Consider the following 18,939-nt stretch of genomic DNA (forward strand, 5'->3'; position numbering starts at 1 on the left):
GCCGACGGCCCGGGAGCATGCCCGCGGGGGCCCGGCCGCTCGCCCGGGGCCAGCTGGCGGCGGCGGCGGCGGCGGCGCGCGGAGCCGCGGGGCGCAGCCGGCCGGGCCGGGGCCGCGGGGCCCGCGCCTCCCCGGCGGCGTGAGGCGGCGGCGGCGGCGGCGGCGGCCCAGCGCGGGCCGAAGAGGACGGAGCCGCGGCCGCGCCGAGCGGGGTGAGTGTCGCCGCGGCCCGGCCGGAAGGTGGCGCGGCCCGGGGACCCTCCTCGGGCCGGCGGCGGGCCCCCGGAGAGCCGGGCGCGGGGCGGCGACCCCGGAGGCCCCGGCTGCCCGCTCGCCCGCCGGGGAGGGAAGGAAGGAAGGAGGGAGGGAGGGAGGGGAGGGAGGGGGGGAAAGTGGGAGACCCGGGCCCGGCCGCCCCGCGCGGGGAGGAGGGTGTGGCGCGCGCGGGGACCCCTGCCTCAGGAAGTCGCCCCGGAGCCCGGCCCCCGGGGGACTCGCCGGCCCTCCGGAGTCGGGCCCCAAATGCTAATTGCCGAATTTCCGTCGGTTGCGGCCGGGGCGCGGAGGACTCCCCTCCCCCAGTGACAAGTGTCGCCGCGGTCGGGGGGCAGGTGTGTGTGCAGCACCGGGCCTGTCCGGGCCGGCCCCGCGCTCTTGAGGAAGGGCCAGGAAGGGGCCGGGAGGAAGTGGTGGGCACAGCGCTCTGTCCAGCCTTGTGCGGTTTCCCGCCTCCAGCCGGACAGCCCTCCAGCGCCGGCTGTGGCCCGGTGGGTTGTGTGGGGCCTAAGCACGGGGCGTGGCCCTCGGAGAGGGGCCAGAACTTAGAAGAAGGTGCTCCAGGTCCCCCCCTTAGGCTGGGGGGAAATCTGGCCCATCTGCATCCTGAGAGTCTCCCTTTCCTGTTGTAACCTGGCGTGCCGGCTGTGTTAGAGCAGGCAGCTTCCCCTTCCAGCCGTTCTCGTCTGGGGCTCGTGGCTGTTTGGGGGAGAGGGGGACACTTCCCGCCTCCCCCATAATGTGTGAATCCACCCACACAAGAAACCCCAAATCCACATTCTAAGTAAACAATGTGCTTGCTCCGCAAATGTCATTTCAAGGCTTTTCCTCTAGCCTGGTCTCCTTTCAGTGGACCTGCTGCCCCTATATCGAAATTCTAGATTCCTCACCCTACACTCCTCTCCCTGCCTCATAGGGGCTGGGGCACTTCTGCGAAGTCTCAGGCCTGCATGCTTCGCCCTCTGCAGAATCGGGATTCTTCAAAGGAGACCTCATTGGAGCATCTTTCTTGGTCCACTAGCAGCTCTCACCCCAGCGCCCGCCTGGGAGTCCCTGGAGCTGATAGGGTAGACCCCTCTCCTTCATCTGGACCTGGACTAGCACCCAAGCGCCCGGCGGGACTGTCTCTGTTCTGAAGTGTCATTGCATTTTATGTCTCTTGTGTGGCTCTTACCGCGCTCTGCCTTATTTTACGGTTACTTTTTGTGCCTGGCTTATCTCCCCTCGCTGGCTTATGAGCTCCTGGAGGATGGGAGTGGAGTTTGGTTCATTCCCAGTTCCTCCGGCCTGGCTTGGCACCCTGGGCACAGTGAGCTTCTAGATGGAGTAGAAGCCCCCACCCCAGCTTGCCTGGGGTGGGGGTGGGGGGCAGGCTATCTAACGCCTGGGCTGTTGCAGTGAAATTATTTTGCATCTGCTAAGAATCTGTACGCCCTGATCGGAAGAGATGCCCGGCCCTCTCCCTTTGCAAAAGAAACACCATGAGTTAGGTAGGGCTGTTTTCTTGTAGGGAGTGAGTCGCCAGATGACTAGGACAGTACGAGCTCTGCTGTTCTCTGGGTGGTGAGCGTGGGACGGTCCTTCTCTCTGGCCTCCCACAGCTCACTGTGGGTGGGAGGCAGTGGGGCAGAGAATTGGACTCCACGGGTCAAGGTTCCAGGCCTGTCTGTCCCACAGTGTCTGTGCGAGCTTAACTAAGACACTTGGTTTCTCTTGGTCTTGGTTGGTCCTTGTGGAATCTGAAAGAAAATTCCTCTGCAAGTACGGGCCCCTCAGGATCTGGGCCCTGCCTCTTCCCTTCTCTCTTATCAAATTTCTCTTATCAGGACCCGGGCTTGTCTTTACAGGCCTTCCCCGGGTAAAGGGGATCACCCCCACCTTTGTGCTACCCCAGTATGACTCACGGCGTGGAACAGCAGTTATCTGTTTATAGGCGCCCCCTCCCCCAACCTCCCCACTTAGACTGAGCTCCTGGGGGAGTGGTGCTGAGTGCTTTTCTCTGTACCCCCAGTGCCTGGCTCATGGTCGGCTCTCAGGAAAATGTTGGGTGAATGTCGAGGAGTTGGCTCGGATGCTGCCAGGAGCCCTTTTCGTCCCAAGTTGACTTCTTGTAGATTCTCAGGGGATCCACCTTTCCTCCCTCTCTATCTAGAGGCCAGTTTTAAAACCAAGCGGATGCTTCTAACCATCCCATCCGGTTAAGTCTTTCCGACTTGGCCTCTGAGAAGAGCTATTCATGGAGAATGTGCAGCGTTTGTAGAGATTAGAAGAGGAAACTGCTGGTCCTTCAAGATCATTGCCTTGCTGCTTTTGAAAAAGATGCCACGGGCCATGTGCCCTGCAATGGAGGGGTCCTAAGGATCTCACTCGTGAGGACTTAGCGCTGGGCCGGGGAGGTGGTCAGAGCGAGCAGTCATGTGCTCGCAAGCCTCTTCTCAGCCCTGCTTACGTGAGGTCAGCCCCTTGGCAGACGGCCGTTCTGAAACCAGCTTACCAGGATCCCGTGCAGGGGGACACGGATGTGGCCAAGTGGTCTTTGCTTCACCGTAGCTCATTCTGTTGATGTTTATTAACCTTCTACTGGGTACCTGGGGATGTTGTTAAATAGAGCCATGACAAATCCCAGTCTGGTTTGCTCCAAAACCTGGAACAGGGGGCATTGACCCCCTCTCTGCTCAAGGCTTCCTACGTAGTCTTGTATGAAAACTGTTTTAGAATCTAGGGCCAGGCAAACTTTGCCTTCGGCAAGAAACTAGGTTGCCACTTCCTTTGACAACGAGAAGGAAGGTGGGGAAAGACATGCCGTGTGTGCGTACTGTGTGACGGGCTTCCTCGTTAGTCCTGGGGGTTAGTAAGTAGTGTTCTTCCCCCGTTTTCTCAGAGAAAGAAATGGAAACACAGGGAGATTAACTGATTTGCCCAAAGGCTCTCTGGATTTGTACCCAGTTCTACCTGACCCTCCCCGTACCGCCCACGCAGTCTTTTCAATTGATTTACAGTTACCTTTTCTCCTTGGCTTCCAGGATGCTTGGTGTACAATGCGTTATTCCATCTAGCAATTGTATTCACTGACCCTCGTGGTCAGCATATTTATTCCTACTTTCCTTTGTGTCTGTGTGTATGTTTATGTGTAAACCTATCTGTATTCTTTGCAAGTCACAAAAGGTTTCTGGAAAACAGGACAGGTAAAGTGAGTTAAATACAATAAGTAGCATTGCACCTAAAACTTAGGCCGGCTCACCGTGTGGTTAGGGAGATGTACCCCACAAGTTACACAGGTTGTGTGTGTTAACTGTTGCTTAAATGGCAGGCACAGGGGCACCTGGCTGGCTCTGTTGGTACAGCATACGACTCTTGATCTCACGGTGGTAGGTTCAAGCCCCACGTTGGGTGTAGAGATTACTTATAAAAATCTTAGAAAAAAAAAAAGATATTTAAATGGCAGGCACAGAGGAGGAGATGCCCTTTCTGGGTCAGGCAATCAGGGCTGACTTCCTGGAAGAGGTGGGATTTGAACAAGGCCTTGACAAATAGGTGGAGTTTTCATGGCCACAGCACCTGTGAAGGTGTGTGGGATTTAGGGTCTAATTACAAAGGCCACACCAGAAAAGTGTGGGTGTGAAGGGAGAGGACTGGTCTAGAGGGTAAAGGGCGGGGGGGGGGGGGGGGGGGGGCGGGGCTGAGTGATGCCTTTTCACACTGTCTCTAGCCCTGGACAGAGTGCCTGAGAACACTGGAGTTGGGAGAGTTGCACCCCGTTAAAGACTAGAAGTTGAGGCCAGCAGAAGAGAAGTGACTTGCCCAACACCCCTCTTTCAGCCTGGACCCCAGGTCTCTGATTGCCAGTTCAGTGCTCGCTCTTTATACTAGCAAGGCTGATGACAGCGGCAGCCTCACACGTTGGCCCTTTCTTCCTGTAAAATGGGTAAAGGGGTGCCGACTCCCTCACACCCAGCCCAGCAAACACCATGACAAACCCAGGCTGAAGCTTTATGGCCAGAGACACAGAGAGCGCTGTTGGAGAGGAGAGCTGGCATTTGCTTTCATTACTCATATTAACAACTGCCCTTGCCAGAGGACGGGAAGAAAATTAACCAACAGGCAGGGTTCCGGTAACAGACAAATCAAAACCCGAAGCAACGGCCTTGGAGGAGAGCATGGAAAAAGCAGTTTCACATCCTCTCCTGGCTGAAGGCCCTCATCCTTCGCAAAGCTTTTCTGTTGTGGGAATGGGGTCAGGAGTCGGGGTGCAGGGCAAGAGCAGAAAGTCTCCAAAACAGCAGCAGGACTCGGGGGACCGGGAGGCAGATCCTGTCTCAGAGCCATGTAGCAGGCGGGGTATGGACCTGCCCACCTGCGGCTGCGGGAAGGAGAGCCCTGCAGAGCAAAAGACTTCCACTCATAATATATCATACATCGCTTGTGCACACAGTTCAGGCTCCTGAATCCCGGCCATTCCGTCTATAAGGTGTCACGGACGCTACATCAGGGAGCATAGAACCGCTGCCCTAGGGGAAGGGCAGGCTAGGTTCCTGTGAGCCTCTGGTCACACGTTCGTTCACCAATCAGTACATCACCTTGTTTTATGTATGTTTCTGTTTAAAGATGCCTAATATAGTAGATACTGTTATTCATTAACACAACACAGCCAACAGCAGTTACACTCACACCTGAATGAAGCTTATCTAACATGGGTATTTCCTCTGTGAGGCCCATCACTGCTCGGAAACAGGGGGCTGGTGATTCAACACTGGGCCCGTGGCCACTTCACATGGTGGAATCACAACGAAAAGCACCAAAATGTGAGAAAACGTGGCACTAAATAGAAAGCAAAAAGGACACTCGTTTACAGTCCTAGAGCTGAAACAAAAGGCAGCGTGTTACCTTGTTCAGCCTCAGCTGGGATCACACACACTGGATGACTCAAAATCCTTCCCTGCCCTGCGCATGTTTGCAAATGTCCACGTAAGCACCACGACATGGTAACGTTAGTAAGGAATTCGTAAATACGGAATCCGTGAATAGTGAGGACGACCTGTGTATACAGAGCGCTTCCACAATGGCTTCTTTCAACTTGAGTGCCACGGCATTCCTCAGAGATAAGGATGGACTGTTACCCAAACTTTACAGAAAGAGGAAACGGGCTCAGAGAGGTATAGTAACCTGCTTGCGCTCGCAGAAGCAGCTGGGCGGGGCCAAGATTTGCACCCACCCCTGGTCGGCTCCCACGTGGCTCTTCCTCCTCATGTCTGGCACACATGCGGTGGGATTCTTTTCTCCTCGTGTCTCCCCCAGTGCAGGGACCTGGTCTGCCATTCATGCCATCGTATCCGCCCCCCCCCCCCCCCCCCGGTGTCTCCAGCATCTAGCACAGGGCACCTCATTGGTGCTCAGTACGTACGTGGGGAATGGAAGCTAAGGCTGCAGATTCTGGTGTTTGCTATCTCGGGTGCCATTGAAAAGGACGAGTTCTCGGGCATAGGTCCCCTCCTTTGGCTCCCCTGTGCCCTCTTTCAGAAGGTGCACCCACCTCTCCTTTCCACAAGCCTGCTGTCTGGAGGTGCTTGTGGGCACCCCGCCCCCAACAAGGGAGGGTCAGCAAGCCTACGTAGGTCCCTCTAACTGCTCTCTGCTGAGAGGAGCTGAGGGTAGTCCTTCACCCAAAGGAATGACCCTCTTAGGGAGGTGTTTCAGGCCAACGTGGGGCTTCCTATGGCTTCAAATCCTGGCCTTGTTCCTCCTGGGAACGTTTCCAGAAACGTTTTGCCCCGTGTGCCCTGTTAAGAGCTGGAACGCAGGTAATACAGATGATTGCTCGTTCTTCTCTCTGAGGCTGTTTCCCTTTGCAGAGGTGGTTCCTGGGGATGGACGGCCTTTTCTCTTTGGGCAGCTGGGGGGGGGGGTGTTCCCCCCCCCCCCCCCCCCCCCGGCCTCTGTAGGGCCTGGCTGACTCATCGGCTGTGCTGTGGAGCAGGGTGCCAGCTCTTTCCCCACTGCTGCCCTGCCAGGACTGAGTCAGGCTCTGCAGCCTGCTGGGCTCACCTGGCCTCATTCCACAAAAGAATCCAGCCCCCCGCTGGGGGCTTACCAGGCGCCAGGGTCCTGAGTGAGGCGGGTAGAGAGAGGGCCAGCTCAGCAGGTGCAGCCAGCTGTCCCCTGCTGTCCCTGTGCAGCCCTTTTCGAGGCCATCTCGAGGCGGGTGAGGGGGAGGGAGTGTGTGGCGTAGAAATAAGGTGACCATTCTCATTTTCAGTGGCGAATACTCGGGCACAGGTTGGCCGAGGGGCAGGGCTTCCCCGAGGTCCGGAAGCTCCGCTAAGGCTGGTTTCGTGATAGCACAACCACTCCCCTCCTCTGTCCTACTGGAGGGCCCATTAATTGCTTTTCTTGGCACTTTGTAAGAGTTGACTTTTCACTTGCATTTTCATGAGAGGGGGGAAAAAAAACCCAAACATTTTCTGCAATTACAGTTTTTCCCTCTTGGGCAATCACAATGGAAAAAAGCATTTAAGTCCTTTGGAAACCACACATCAGCGAGGCTCACCGAGCCGGGTGGGGAGCATTCGTCAGGGCCAGACACGAAGGCAATTCGGCGGCTACCGCGTAGGGAAACAATCATTTCACATTTATTTTGGGTTTGCAGCATATTTCAATTAGTTCGCCAGTGTTGTGCATCTGACAGGCCAAACGTTTATTATGGTTGAACCATCTGGGAGGTGGGAGGCCCGCAGCCCTTCCCCCGTGGCAGTCGGTAACTACTAGTTTAAAGGAAATTTGTTTGATGTGTTGGAGAACCCGACGCTAAAACACCATTAATAACAAAAGCCTGGAGAGTTCTGAAAGCTCCCTGGTTTAGCCAGGGACATGGATAATCCAAGACCTAATTTTTCCTCTGCGTGTGTGACATTTTCCAATACAGTGAAGCAAAGTTCTGAAGTGGCTTGTTTAATTGGTCCAGAGCACGGTCTGTATTAACCCCGTGCGGAAAGGAGCTCATTAATTTGGAGTTGGATGCAGCGAGGCCCGAAGCCCGTGCCTTTGCTGCAGGGAAGTAGCAAGGGAGGTGGTTAACAGATCCCTGCATTAGTATGCAGCTGAGCTCCCGTCCTGTGCTGTGCTAGAGAACGTTGGTTTTATTTTGGTTCCCAGCCTCCGGTGACTCACCGTAGCATCGTGAGTTCACGGTAATGACTGCTGACCAGCCCGGTCCGTCCCGCGCTCCCTGGGTACCCAGGCTTACAGCACTCGATTACACCCATTTTTCTTTTTACCTCTGTTATTTCCCCTGGCTAGAAAGTCTCTTTCCTGAGGAATGTTCTGTCTGACTTTCCAGCAGGGGGGAAGAAAGGAATTCAGAATCTTACGACTGGATGAACCGGAAGGAGCATTGGAAAAAACCAAGTCCAAGGGTTTGACCTTTCCGTGTGGAGGAATGACTTTCTGTTTCCCTGAAACCTTAAGAGCCTAGGGCTGGACGTGGAGCAGAATTGAGACTCAAGGACACAGTAGTGAACTGGAGGCCGGCTCATAAATTCTGGGCCAACCAGTTCACTCAAGTTTGTCCTGGTGGCCTGGTAGCTGCAGGACTGGTGTTTGGAGGGTTTAGGCTAATAATGGCACGTGTCTCGTACCCAGTTAGGTCGACCTTTAATTGTGGACTTTTCCAGATACCGAGATTCCTGCTCCAGGAGAAGGCTCTTCCCTCTCGAAACCGCAGTGGGAACCCCTGGTCTGGCCCAGCTGTTCAGCAGGCTGAGGGACTTGGCTTGTTTGTCTTTGAACCTAGTGCCTGGCACAGTGGCTGGTCGTGACGCAGGGCCTGATGACCATGTTGGGAGAGGCAGTGACTATAGGGTCCAGAGGCGAAGGGGCCTTTCTTGTTTATCCACCTTTTTATAATACCCTGCGGTACACACGGTGCTTTTACCCACGGTGCCTCATTTGACCCACGTAAGTGCTGCTGTGCCCGTTTGACAGGTGAGGAAACTGAGGCTCAGAGGGGTCATGAATTGGCAGCCTGAGCTTCCACCTTCCCTGTTTCACACATGGGGGCACCATAACTCAGAGAGGTTGTGACTTGGGCCAACTGCAGAGGAAGCTCACTGTTGACCTCGCCAGGTCCGGATTCCTCACAGCCGTGTTCATGTTCAGTCACGTCTGTTACACGCCCTTGCTGTGGTGTTATGTCCCATCAGTATTCCTGATCTGATTCAGTCTGAACAGTGCAGAGGGCTTCTCGTTTTGGGTCCGTATGTGTTTTTCTCGCCTTTTTTCTTTTCTTCCTTCCTTCCTTCTTCTTTTTTTTTTTTTCCCCCCCAGAGGGGAAAAACAGAATTCCTTTTCTGTCTGTTATGTAGCTTTTGCTTTTCAAAGAGGCCACAGAGCTCCACAAACTTAGGCGGATTCCCTGAGACAGCACGCTCTGAGGTCATGGCTGTTTACAGATTCGGGCCCTGATGTCTCCAGCTGTGCACCTGGGAGGCTCCCGATCAGAGACCCCGAAGCAGGCCCTTGGGCCACTGGGTATGTCTCGTGCTTTGTTTCCCTCCTCAAATGAGAACAGCATTCCTAGGAGAGTGATGGCTGGTCAACCCCTGTGTGTGGGGGTGATGAAGTTTTGGGGTGATGGTGAGGTGGTCTGGAGCTGACGGCCAAGAAAGAATTCTTGAAGATGTCTTTGGTACAAACGGGTGATTTTATTCAAGCACAGGGACAGGACCCGTGGGCAGGAAGAGCCCTGCTGGGGCTTCATATAGTGTGAAGTTGGGGAATAAAGTCAAAAAGGGAGGCCTCCAGAAGGACTTTGATATGCTAACAACTCCTGAGATACCAGAGGCCTTGCTATTGTCAGGCTACGGTTGTTTTCCCTCTAGTGAGGCATTAACGGTAGGACAGTAGGGGGTTCCTGGAGAAATGTTACGCTCTGGATTTGCTTCAAGTGTTTGTCAATGGGGCTGCAGGTTATAAGGAAATTTAATTTTACCTGCCATTTCCTTCTTGTCTTTGTTCCCACATCACTATGGAGGGGAGGTTGATATTGGGGCTCCGGGAAACTGAGTCTACCGGTTTCTAGAGATTAGGCTGCTGATAGGATTGCCTTTTCTTGTAATTTACTAAGATGTTTGTAAACCGATGGAGACTCATGTCCTGTGTGACTGTGATCTCTGTCAGTTAACCATTGGTTTTCCCCTTTCTTTTGTTCTTGGGCAGCCAGGAGTGTCCAAGGAATTTCACACATATGCCACCTGCGGCGGCGGAGGGGGGGGTGTTGTTAGCTTGTGTTTTGCCCTCCGCCTGCCTTATGCTCCCTCATCAGGGGTGGGGCAGGCAGTTTTTTTAAAAAGGGCACAGTTCAGAGTGAGCTTGTTGGGAAGGGGGAGGACCCGTTAACCATCCAGCCTGGGTTCTCACCGGAGGCCGGGTCAGCTTGGACTGTGTCTGTCCCCTCTTCCTGCTCTGCTGCTGCCCTTTTCCTCACTCTGTGGCTCATTAGAGAAAGAGAAGGGACCAGAGTGGCCATGTTAGGAGTGCAGCAGGAAGCCAGGTAGAGGAGGAGGAGGGGAGGTGCATAGGCTTTGTGTCTCCTCCCTGCACCACCATCACCTGCCTTCCTTAGTGTGTCCGGGCTCCTGGGAGTGGGGAGAGTGGAAGGGCCCATGGCCCCTGGGCCGGAAGGAGCGCGGCTGATGGAGGTGGGTCCACGCAGGAGCCTCTGGCTCAGATCAGGGTCCCTTCACCTAGAGGTATGAGGGTTTGCTTTTCCCAGAAGGCCTAGAGGTGTATGTCCAGAGTGGCAGATTTGGGTCCTTGCTCCCGATGGAGATACACCCCTGGAGCTTGTCCCCCCTTGCGGTAATTCTTGGGCCCAGGTGTCCTAGCCACCCATGCGGCTCCGGGCAGGGGCCGGGTTATCTCGTTTTGGCTTTCCTTGGAGTGCCTCACTCGTGCTGAACTTGGAAAAGGGGTTCACAGAATCTCTGAATGAAACATGGGGAAGGTGGCCTGGCCCACCTGCTTGCCTGAGTTTTCTTGCTTCCACTGAAATCCTTTCTGGTGCTTGGAATAACCCAGAAGGATTTCAAGCCTCTGGCTATGCTCAGGCTTGGATCCTGAAGGAAAATGGAGATTCCAGCCTGTGTGGCACATGGGAGCAGGCAGGAAGGGCCGCAGGATATCCTTTCCTTCCCTTTCCTTTCTGTAAATTGAAGTGAAATTCACAGAACATATAATTAACCATTTCTGAAGTGTACAATTCAGTATGAGATAGTACATTCAGAAGGCTGTGCAATCAGCACCTCTGTCTGGTTCCAGAACCTTCTTATTACCTGAGAAGGAAACACCCCACCCCTTCCCCCAGCCACAACTAATCTACTTTCTGTCTCTATGGATTTTCTATTCTGGGCGTCCCATATAGAAGGAGTCCTACAATGCGTGACCTTTTCTTTTTTTCTTTTCTTTCCTTTTTTTCTTTTTTCTTTTTTATTTTTTTTAATGTTTATTTACTTTTGAGAGAGAGAGTGAGAGGGAGAGGGAGAGGGAGAGGGGGAAGGGCAGAGAGGGAGACACAGAATCGGAAGCAGGCTCCAGGCTCTGAGCTGTCAGCACAGAGCCCGACAAGAACTGTGAGAACATGACCTGAGCCAAAGTTGGATGCTCAATCAACTGAGCCATCAAGGCGCCCCTGTGTGTGACCTTTTTCACGTCTGACTTCTTTCACAGAAACATAGTGTTTTCGATGTTCCTTCACGTTGAAACAAAAGTCAGAACTTCGTTCCTTGTTTTGTGTGTGTAACATACATATAATATCAAGTTTACCGTCTTAACCGTGTTTAAGCGAACGGTTCTGTGGCAGTAAGCAGCCGCCACCACCGTCCGTCTCCAGATCGCTTTCACCTTCCCCAAGCAGAGACTTGTGCCCATGAAACACTGACTCCCCGGTCCCCTCCCCAGCCCTTGGTGCCCACCATCCTACTTTCTGTCTCTAGGAACGCGACTCCTCTGGGTGCCTCACGTAAGCAGAATCATACAGGATCTGTCCCTTTGTGACCAGCCTATTTCACTTAAGACAGTGCCCTGACAGTTGACCCATGTTGTAGATTGAGACAGAACTGCATTTTTTTTTTTTTTTTTTATGGCTGAGTCATATTCCACTGTATGGGTTTATCCATACATCTGGTGAAGGAGACACTTGCGTTGTGATTCCGGGCCAGTGAGGTGTTGACTCTGGATGGGAACAGTGAAAGACAGCTGAACTGGGAGGGCCCGGGGGTCCGGAGGCGGGAGTTGTACTCTTTCCGAGGGCTGTGGCCTTGGACAATTGGACCTTTCTGTGCCTTGGTTTCTGTATCCATCCGATGGGTAGGGATGCTCCCTTCTAGGGGTGCTATGTGGATGCAGCTGTGTGTGGCATGGGGGACTGTCATGCCACTGTCTTCCCAGTGAGGGGCATGAGGCCCGGTGGTGCCTGGCCTTCCACCCATCTGGGCTCACCTGTGATGTCCACTTGCCGGAAGTCTCTCTCCCTGGCAGAGAGGTTCCAGAGAGCCAGCTCCAGAAGGGGGTGGCCGTGGGTCCTGCCTCTTGGTGGCTTTCAGAGCACTCGCTGATGCCTCGCTGATAGCAGTGCCAGTCGCACGGCCTCCTGAAGCATCATCCCCATCCCCGGGGCCGCTCCTTCATTGCTTCAGGAAATCAAAGCCAGGAGGATGACATCGGCAGGCAGCCTCCTGGGGTGGCTGAGTCAGAGCAGAAAGTCAGTCTGGAATTCACTAAGTCACACTTGCCTTCATTAGGCTAATTAACTTTTGATGTGAATTAGCTTTATGAGCTGCTTTAGGAAATCCATGACCAGGCTGGGGCCAGCTTCGTGTGCAGCGGTGCCTGGGAAGCTGTGCTGTACATTTCCATATCTGCCAATTAAGGATGCTTAATTATTAACCTAAGGCTGGGTGGCTAATGAGGAGCCGCATACTTTGTGCTTTATTTGAGCATTTGAAGGCCTTTTAAAATTAGCCGTAATAGAGTCAAGATCGTACTAGGCATCATAAGCTGTGATCCATGTTGCAGATTGCTTGGATTGTAAACTGAGGCTGTGTGTGTGTGATTAGTGGAAGTTCACACAGATTGAGAGTGAGGTCGGGGGGGGGGTTCAGTGTGTGTGAACTGCCAGCTAACAGCTAATGTGGGGAGTTCACTGGTAGGTTCTCAGGCTAGCCTACTGACAAAAATACCACCCAGCAGACGGCCGAGTGACTGAGTTCTTGGGGCGCCTCTCCTGTGCCAGGTCTTCCACAGCCCTCTGCACGTAACCCCATCGTACGGATGAGAAACCTGAGGCCCACGAGGGAAAAGCGACTTCCCTGAGAACACGGAGCCAGTGGACTTGAATCCAGCATTCTGGCTCTCCCATTTTGAGAGCCCACCTGGGCATCTAAGCGTTATGTGAACTTTTTTTTAAGTGGACAAGCTGGTCCCACGGTGCAGTTGGTTGGAGAAGAAACACTTCTTACTTCCAAGGCTTAAGTGGGCCTCGTGAGGCCTGCCATGAAGAGAGCACTTGTTTGTGCCCGAGGGTTTGTGCCCAGAGGGCAGGGTACCGTTCGCTTGCTGGCCCTTACCCACGTGGAGTCCGTTTGTCCAGGACCCTGTGGGTGACAGTCTTTGCAGACTCCTCCAGGGGAGTGTCACAGATGGTGATTTATGTTACCAGTGACCTGAGTGTGCTGTCACCTGTTTTCACAGCTCAGGGGTCTTTCTTTGCTGCTTAGGTGTTGGTCACCAAGTGTCACCGAGCTTTCACAAGCCCCCATGCAGCTGGAGCTGCACAGACCGGGGGGCGGGGGGCGGGGGGTGTTTCAGGAGGTAGAGGTTTTATTTTTAGCCCTGCAGCCTCTGTGATTCTGTCACTATGGAGATACCAGGCTGGGGGCCCACGAGGCTCCATGCTTCCCCTGACATAGAGGAAAGAGGGTCCTGTTTCCTTCCTGGAACTTGGTTCCCTGGACAGCCTGGGCTTCTCAGTTGAGACCTCAGTCTGTGTGTGTGTGTGTGTGTGTGTGTGTGTGTGTGTGTGTGTGTGTGAGAGAGAGAGAGAGAGAGAGAGAGAGAGAGAGAGAGAGAGACAGATGCCACTGCCACTGCTCGTGATGAGGACGAAGTAGCTCTGGGACCAGGCCCTGTGTGGGGACCACTGGCCACGGCCGTCTTGTGCTGTGGCTGGACTGTGCCGGGAGACCAGAGGCTCTGTTTAAGCTGTGCTGTGCGGCCTTGGGCAGGATTCCTTCCTCTCCCTGGATCTTCATTTCCTCACCTGACAAGTTGGGATGAAAATTCCTGCCCTATGTCCTTCTCTGGATCTGGTGACATGATTTTTGGGGGGCAAACTTCGAGTCTGTAATGAGGTGTGAGTGCCACGAGTGTGTGTGTGTGTGTGTGTGTGTGTGCGCGAGTGTGTGAGCATGTCCGGTAATTATTGTGACGCCAAGGTCACCCTCAGCAGATCTTCTAGAATTTTTCCTGCTCCTTCATCTTGCTACTGGTCCCTGTGATTTGGCTCCTCTGTTCGAAGGCAGAGAAAGAAGAGGTCGGAGGGAAAAGGATTTAGTGCTTTGCATACATTGTCGTAAAAGATAAATCAAGGGACGACGTGGACACCGACCCCTCTTCCCCACTACCTGTGTGCCATCCCGTAACTCTGTCTTCCATTCCCGTGGCAAATACCTGCCTCCAGAGGGAAGCGACACTTGGCACGTTAGCTCTGTTCCTACAGTGGACATGACTGAGGCGCGCAGCGACCGAAGCGCTTGTCTGGAGTTGCCCAGCGGTGAGCACCAGAGCTGGAACTAGAACTGGGTTTCCCCAGACTCTACGACCAGCGCGGTCTCTGCGGCTCCGTACAGAACGGCAGGCATGAAGCAAACAGATGCTACTCTTTAAAATTCTCCTTTTAAAATCTCAGGCGTGGCTGTGATCCAAACACAGGACATAACGGGTGTTGGTGAGGATGTGGAGAAATGGGGACCCTGGCGCCCTGCTAGGGGGAACGTAAAATGGGGCGGCTGCTCTGGAAGACAGCCTGGCGGTTCCTTAAATGGTTAAACACAGAGTTGCCCTATGACCAGGCGGTTGCACCCATAGGTCACTGTGCTCGAAAGCATTGAGAGCAGGGACTTGAACAGATGTTTGTACACCGGCCGGAAGGTGGAAAGACCCCCAAGTGTCCATCAGCTGATGGATGAGCGAACCTGGACGTTTGTCCAGTGGAATGTCATTCAGCCGTAAAAAGGAGGGAGACTGACCCCTTCTACAGCACGGATGAAACATCGAGTGGGGTAAAAGAAGCCAGTCACAGAAGGACAAAGTCATGTGATTCTCCTTACCTGAGGTGTCCAGAATGGGCGAATTCACAGAGACAAGAAGTAGAGTGGTGGTTACCGGGGTCTGGGGGAGGAGGGGTGGGGAGTTAGTGTTTAATGGGTATGGAGCTTCTGTTTGGGGTGATGAAAATGTTCTGAAATAGTGGTGGTGTTTGCATACCATTGTGAATAGTCTGTGAATGGTACACCTAAAAATGATTACAATGAAAAAAACCCCCCAAAAAAACAAAAAAACCAAACCCAGGCTTGTCTTGGAATCCCAAGTGAGACTTGTGGGCTGGATCCCACGTTCCTTTTACTTTATGGAGCCCCTAGCTTCCCCCCCCCACCCCCCACCCCCCCAGGGAATTGGGAGAGGCCCGGCTGGTCCTCGTGCTCTTTGGGGAGTGCACTCCCGGCGGCTAACGGCCACGCTCGGTCCCTGCGTGCGAACGGCATCTGTCTCTGCGGAACATTTGTGCGCCTGACGTCGGGCATGTCCTTTTATGGCTCTGCTTGCTCTCCGCGAGTGGAAAGACAAATACCTTTTCAAAGAGCAGATGCCATCTGCCCGGGGTCCCTGGCATCCACAGCTGCGAAGTGAGTGGGAGCCGGCTCCGCCGAGGGGCAGGTGCCGCGGCCCCGGGGGGAGCCGGGGGGGGGGTGCGCGGAGGAGTCAACCCCGCGGGTGGCCGGGGCCCCGTGCAGACAGCCAGGGCGCAGAGCGAGGCTCTGCCACCCACCTGCTGTGGGGACCAAGCGGGGCACGGGCTCTCGCCAAGCTTCTGTTGGCTCACCTGCCTCTCGGCTGGTCGTGAGGTTTCCAGGAGATTGTGTGTGCCCGGCACAGTGCCTGGGGCCTCACCGAGCTTCTTGTTCTGGCCCCGCAGAGGTGCTGGGGTCCTTGGTGTCTTCTAGGAAGAGGCCGCAGCCTTGGGAGGGTTCTGGAGGTGTAGCCGTTTGGGAGGGTGAGGCCTGTTGACTGGGGCAGGGAGGAAGGGGCCATGTGATTTGAGGGATTCTGGGCCACACCGAACCCCCCCCCCCCCCCCGTGCTTCACGGAGCCCCCTGCTCCGTGGGCAAACATATTCGAGTTCTGGCGCCGGGTAACAAATCACTGCACACCACGGGGCTCAAAACACAGAAACATGCTCTCTCCTAGTTCAGGAGACACGAAGTCTGCATTTAGGCTTTGGGTAACGTTGGTTCCTTCCGGGGGCTCCGAGGGAGAATCTGTTCCAGGCCTCCCTCCTGGCTGCTGGTGGTGTTCCTTGACACTGGACTCCCGTCTCTGCCTCTGTCTCCATGTGGTTGTCTTCCGCGTGTGTGTGTGTGTGTGTGTGTGTGTGTGTGTGTCCCCCTGGGTCTCTTCCTGTGAGGACACCAGTCATATTGGATCAGGGCCCCCCTAGTCTAGTGTGACCTCACCTTAACTAATATATCTGTAAAGATCCTAGTTCCAGATAAGGTCACATTTTGAGGTTCCAAGAAGGACGTGGATTTTGGGGGCACAGCCTTCAACCCCGTATCATCTCCATACTTGTTGGATGAGCGAGCGAGGGGAATCACTATGAAAAGCCGTCCAAGTGTGTCTGTGTTGGTGAAGAAGGTAGGGGCATCCCCGTCGACCTGGGTGTGTGAGAGGGCGGCTCCAGGATCTCCCCCTTCTCCCGGCAGGCCCTCCACCGCTACCTTCTATCCCCTGAGTGAGCACTCCCGCTGCCTCCTGACTCAGCCCCCTTCGAGGTAGCAACAGCAACATTTATTACAGGGAAAGTCATGACACAGCGGGGGTTCTCTGCTTCCTCTCTGCCCGAGCTCTCAAAGCTCTCTTTGTTTCTCTCCCCTCCCCTTGGAGCCAAGGAAGACTGTAGGGGTGGCCCGTGGCCTTGGGCAAATCAGCTTCCCTCTTTGAACCTCAGTTTCCGTCTGCAGATGAAGGAAGCTGAGCTGGGTGCCTCTGAAGGGCTCTTCTGCTCCATGATTATTTGTTTTACTGCCGAGAAGATTATGGGCTAGGAAAGCATGCCCTTGGGCTCCATAGGAGGCAGGACTCAAGTCCAGAGGTTCCCGAGTCTTCCCTGCCACCTCCTGTAGGAAGCCCTCTGTGATTGACCCCATTCATGTGTGGTTCCTCCAGTCCTCACTGTGCCCCGTGTGTGACACATGAATTCACAAATCCTAGCCTGCTCTTCAGATGTGTGCCGTTGTGTTTGTGTGCGCGTGTGTGCACACGCACACTCTCTTCTTCATGTTCCCTTCCCTCCTTTCTTCTGTAGGCAGGAGCTATTTGCTTGGGGTCTCTCTCTGTGTCCCACCAGAAAGGCACCGGGCAGAGGGTTCACTGTACTGGGTTGTGGACCAGTCTCAAAAACATAAGCAGACGATTATTTACTAGGAGGTCTGCTAAAAGAAAAAAGGGGGGGCGGGGAGAAAAACCACTTAGATGCTTTCAATAGATGCCAGGAAAGCATTTGATAAACTGCAACATCCATTACTCTTAATAACGTAGAGACTGAGCGATAGACACAGATCGCACCGTCCTAGAGAGCACTTCCACTCGGTGGCGGCTCACTCCTTCGTGGCGAAGCGCTGTGGCAGCACCTTCCAAAGTTGTTTGAGGGGCACGGAACGCTGTTGCAGGTTGTGCCGCAAAAGGATTTCAGGGCCAGCCAGTATCTGGAAACCCCTTGCTGTGAGAGGCATCCCTCTGAGACACGCTCACCCTCTGCCATTAGTATTAAACGTCTCTGTAGATGGAAGGAAGCCAGGCCGGTGGGCCGGGGAAAGGAGGTTGCAGAATTAATGTTTTGAGATGGATACAGTGTTCATCTCAGGAAAGCGGACGTAACTGACAAGCAATTAGAAGCAGTAAGACGGGGCGCCTGGGTGGCTCGGGGTCGGTGAAGCGCCCGACTTCCGCTCAGGTCATGATCTCACGGTCCGTGGGTTCGAGCCCCGCGTCGGGCTCTGTGCTGACGGCTCGGAGCCTGGAGCCCGCTTCGGACTGTGTGTCTCCCTCTCTCTCACTGCTCCTCCTCTACTTGTGCTCTTTCTCTCTCAAAAATAAATGAACATTAAAAGAAAAAAGGAGAAGTAGCAAGACGGTACGGTGGCCAAGTTGCCACACGCCCATCACTGCCTTCCTGGGTGTCAGAGGTAACTGGCTGGCAGCTGTGATGGGAAGAGCGCCTCTGGCATCCTGCTCGGGTGTCGACAAACCAGGGGCCTTCTTTCCTGGTTAGGAATAAGAGTGACACCCAGGCGGTCTCAGCCGCCAGCATCTCCTCCGCCTCCCTGGAGCCCAGAATCCCAGGGAAATGTGGGGGAGTGACGCAACGCGGAGCATTCCAGATCTCTCCTGGCCCTCTCTCCTGGGGTCAGGCGGGAGCTGTTTCGTGGGGCCAAGCTCCCCGCCCGGTGTTCCGGTTACGGAGGTGTGAGCCCCGGGTCCTGAGTCTGGTGATACCACTTTCTGCCTGTGGGGCTTAGGCTGGACTACTTCACCTGAACCGGAATTCCGTCTTCTGTGAAAGAGGGGCCACAACATCTGAGGAATCTCCGAGAATGACTTGAGCACCTCTGTGCGCCAGTGAGCCGCTGTTACAGCGGCCGGAGTCCGTGGTCTCCAGCTCAGCGCCAACCCGGGACCCGCGGAGAGAGGACCCCGGCGCGCTGTCCGAGACTGGCTGTCAGGGTTCCCCTCCACCTTGTCACACGTCCCTGCCGGGGCATCCCAAGGCAGCCCTTGAGGAGAATCTGGGTGTAGGAAGTAACCCGTGAACCCCTGTGAGAAGCCAGAGCACAGGCCAGGCCACATCATCGTCATCGTACGAGGTCACCTCATTAGCCTCGGACTCGGGAGGACTTCACACGGCCCCAGTAATGCTCCTGCTCTTTCTCGAAGGCGTTTCTGGCCTCTCTTCAGGAAACGGTGGACATTAGGTAGAGAATTCAGTCTCTTTGGGACCCGGCATCACCGAATCGCCCAGCCGGCCGGCACCGCGGAGACACAGATGGAGGTTGGCCGTCGGGAGCAGTGCTGTGCGCAGAGGCCTGCGATGGGGCCGCCTGCCCCTCAGGCCGAACCTGTGGGCTCCCACCAATTCCTTTTTAGGTGGCCTTCCCTTCTTCCTGTTGCTTTTCCTTTGCTCTCCTTGGTATGGTTTTGCTGCTGTTAATTTTTTGCCTTAGTTTAACCACGATTGTTTTACAACCACTCGCGGGGGCCAGTGGAACTTTCTTTTTTTTTTTTTTTTTTTAATTGTTTTAAATGTTTATTTATTTTATTTATTTATTTATTTATTT

The 18,939-nt window shown here is 54.5% G+C and overlaps 1 protein-coding gene across 8 annotated transcripts in view; it reads left to right on the top strand.

Moving 5' to 3' along the window:
* Positions 1–155: 155 nt before the first annotated feature.
* Positions 156–18,939, top strand: part of PITPNM2 (phosphatidylinositol transfer protein membrane associated 2) — a 144,898-nt gene continuing 126,114 nt past the window's right edge. For all 8 annotated transcript variants that reach the window (XM_042961785.1, XM_042961790.1, XM_042961789.1 and 5 more), the window contains exon 1: positions 156–212. The gene's annotated coding sequence lies outside the window, so the exon portion shown is untranslated. The remainder of the gene's footprint in view (positions 213–18,939) is intronic.

Source organism: Panthera tigris, chromosome D3, assembly GCF_018350195.1.
Source record: "Panthera tigris isolate Pti1 chromosome D3, P.tigris_Pti1_mat1.1, whole genome shotgun sequence".
Lineage (NCBI taxonomy): Eukaryota > Metazoa > Chordata > Mammalia > Carnivora > Felidae > Panthera > Panthera tigris.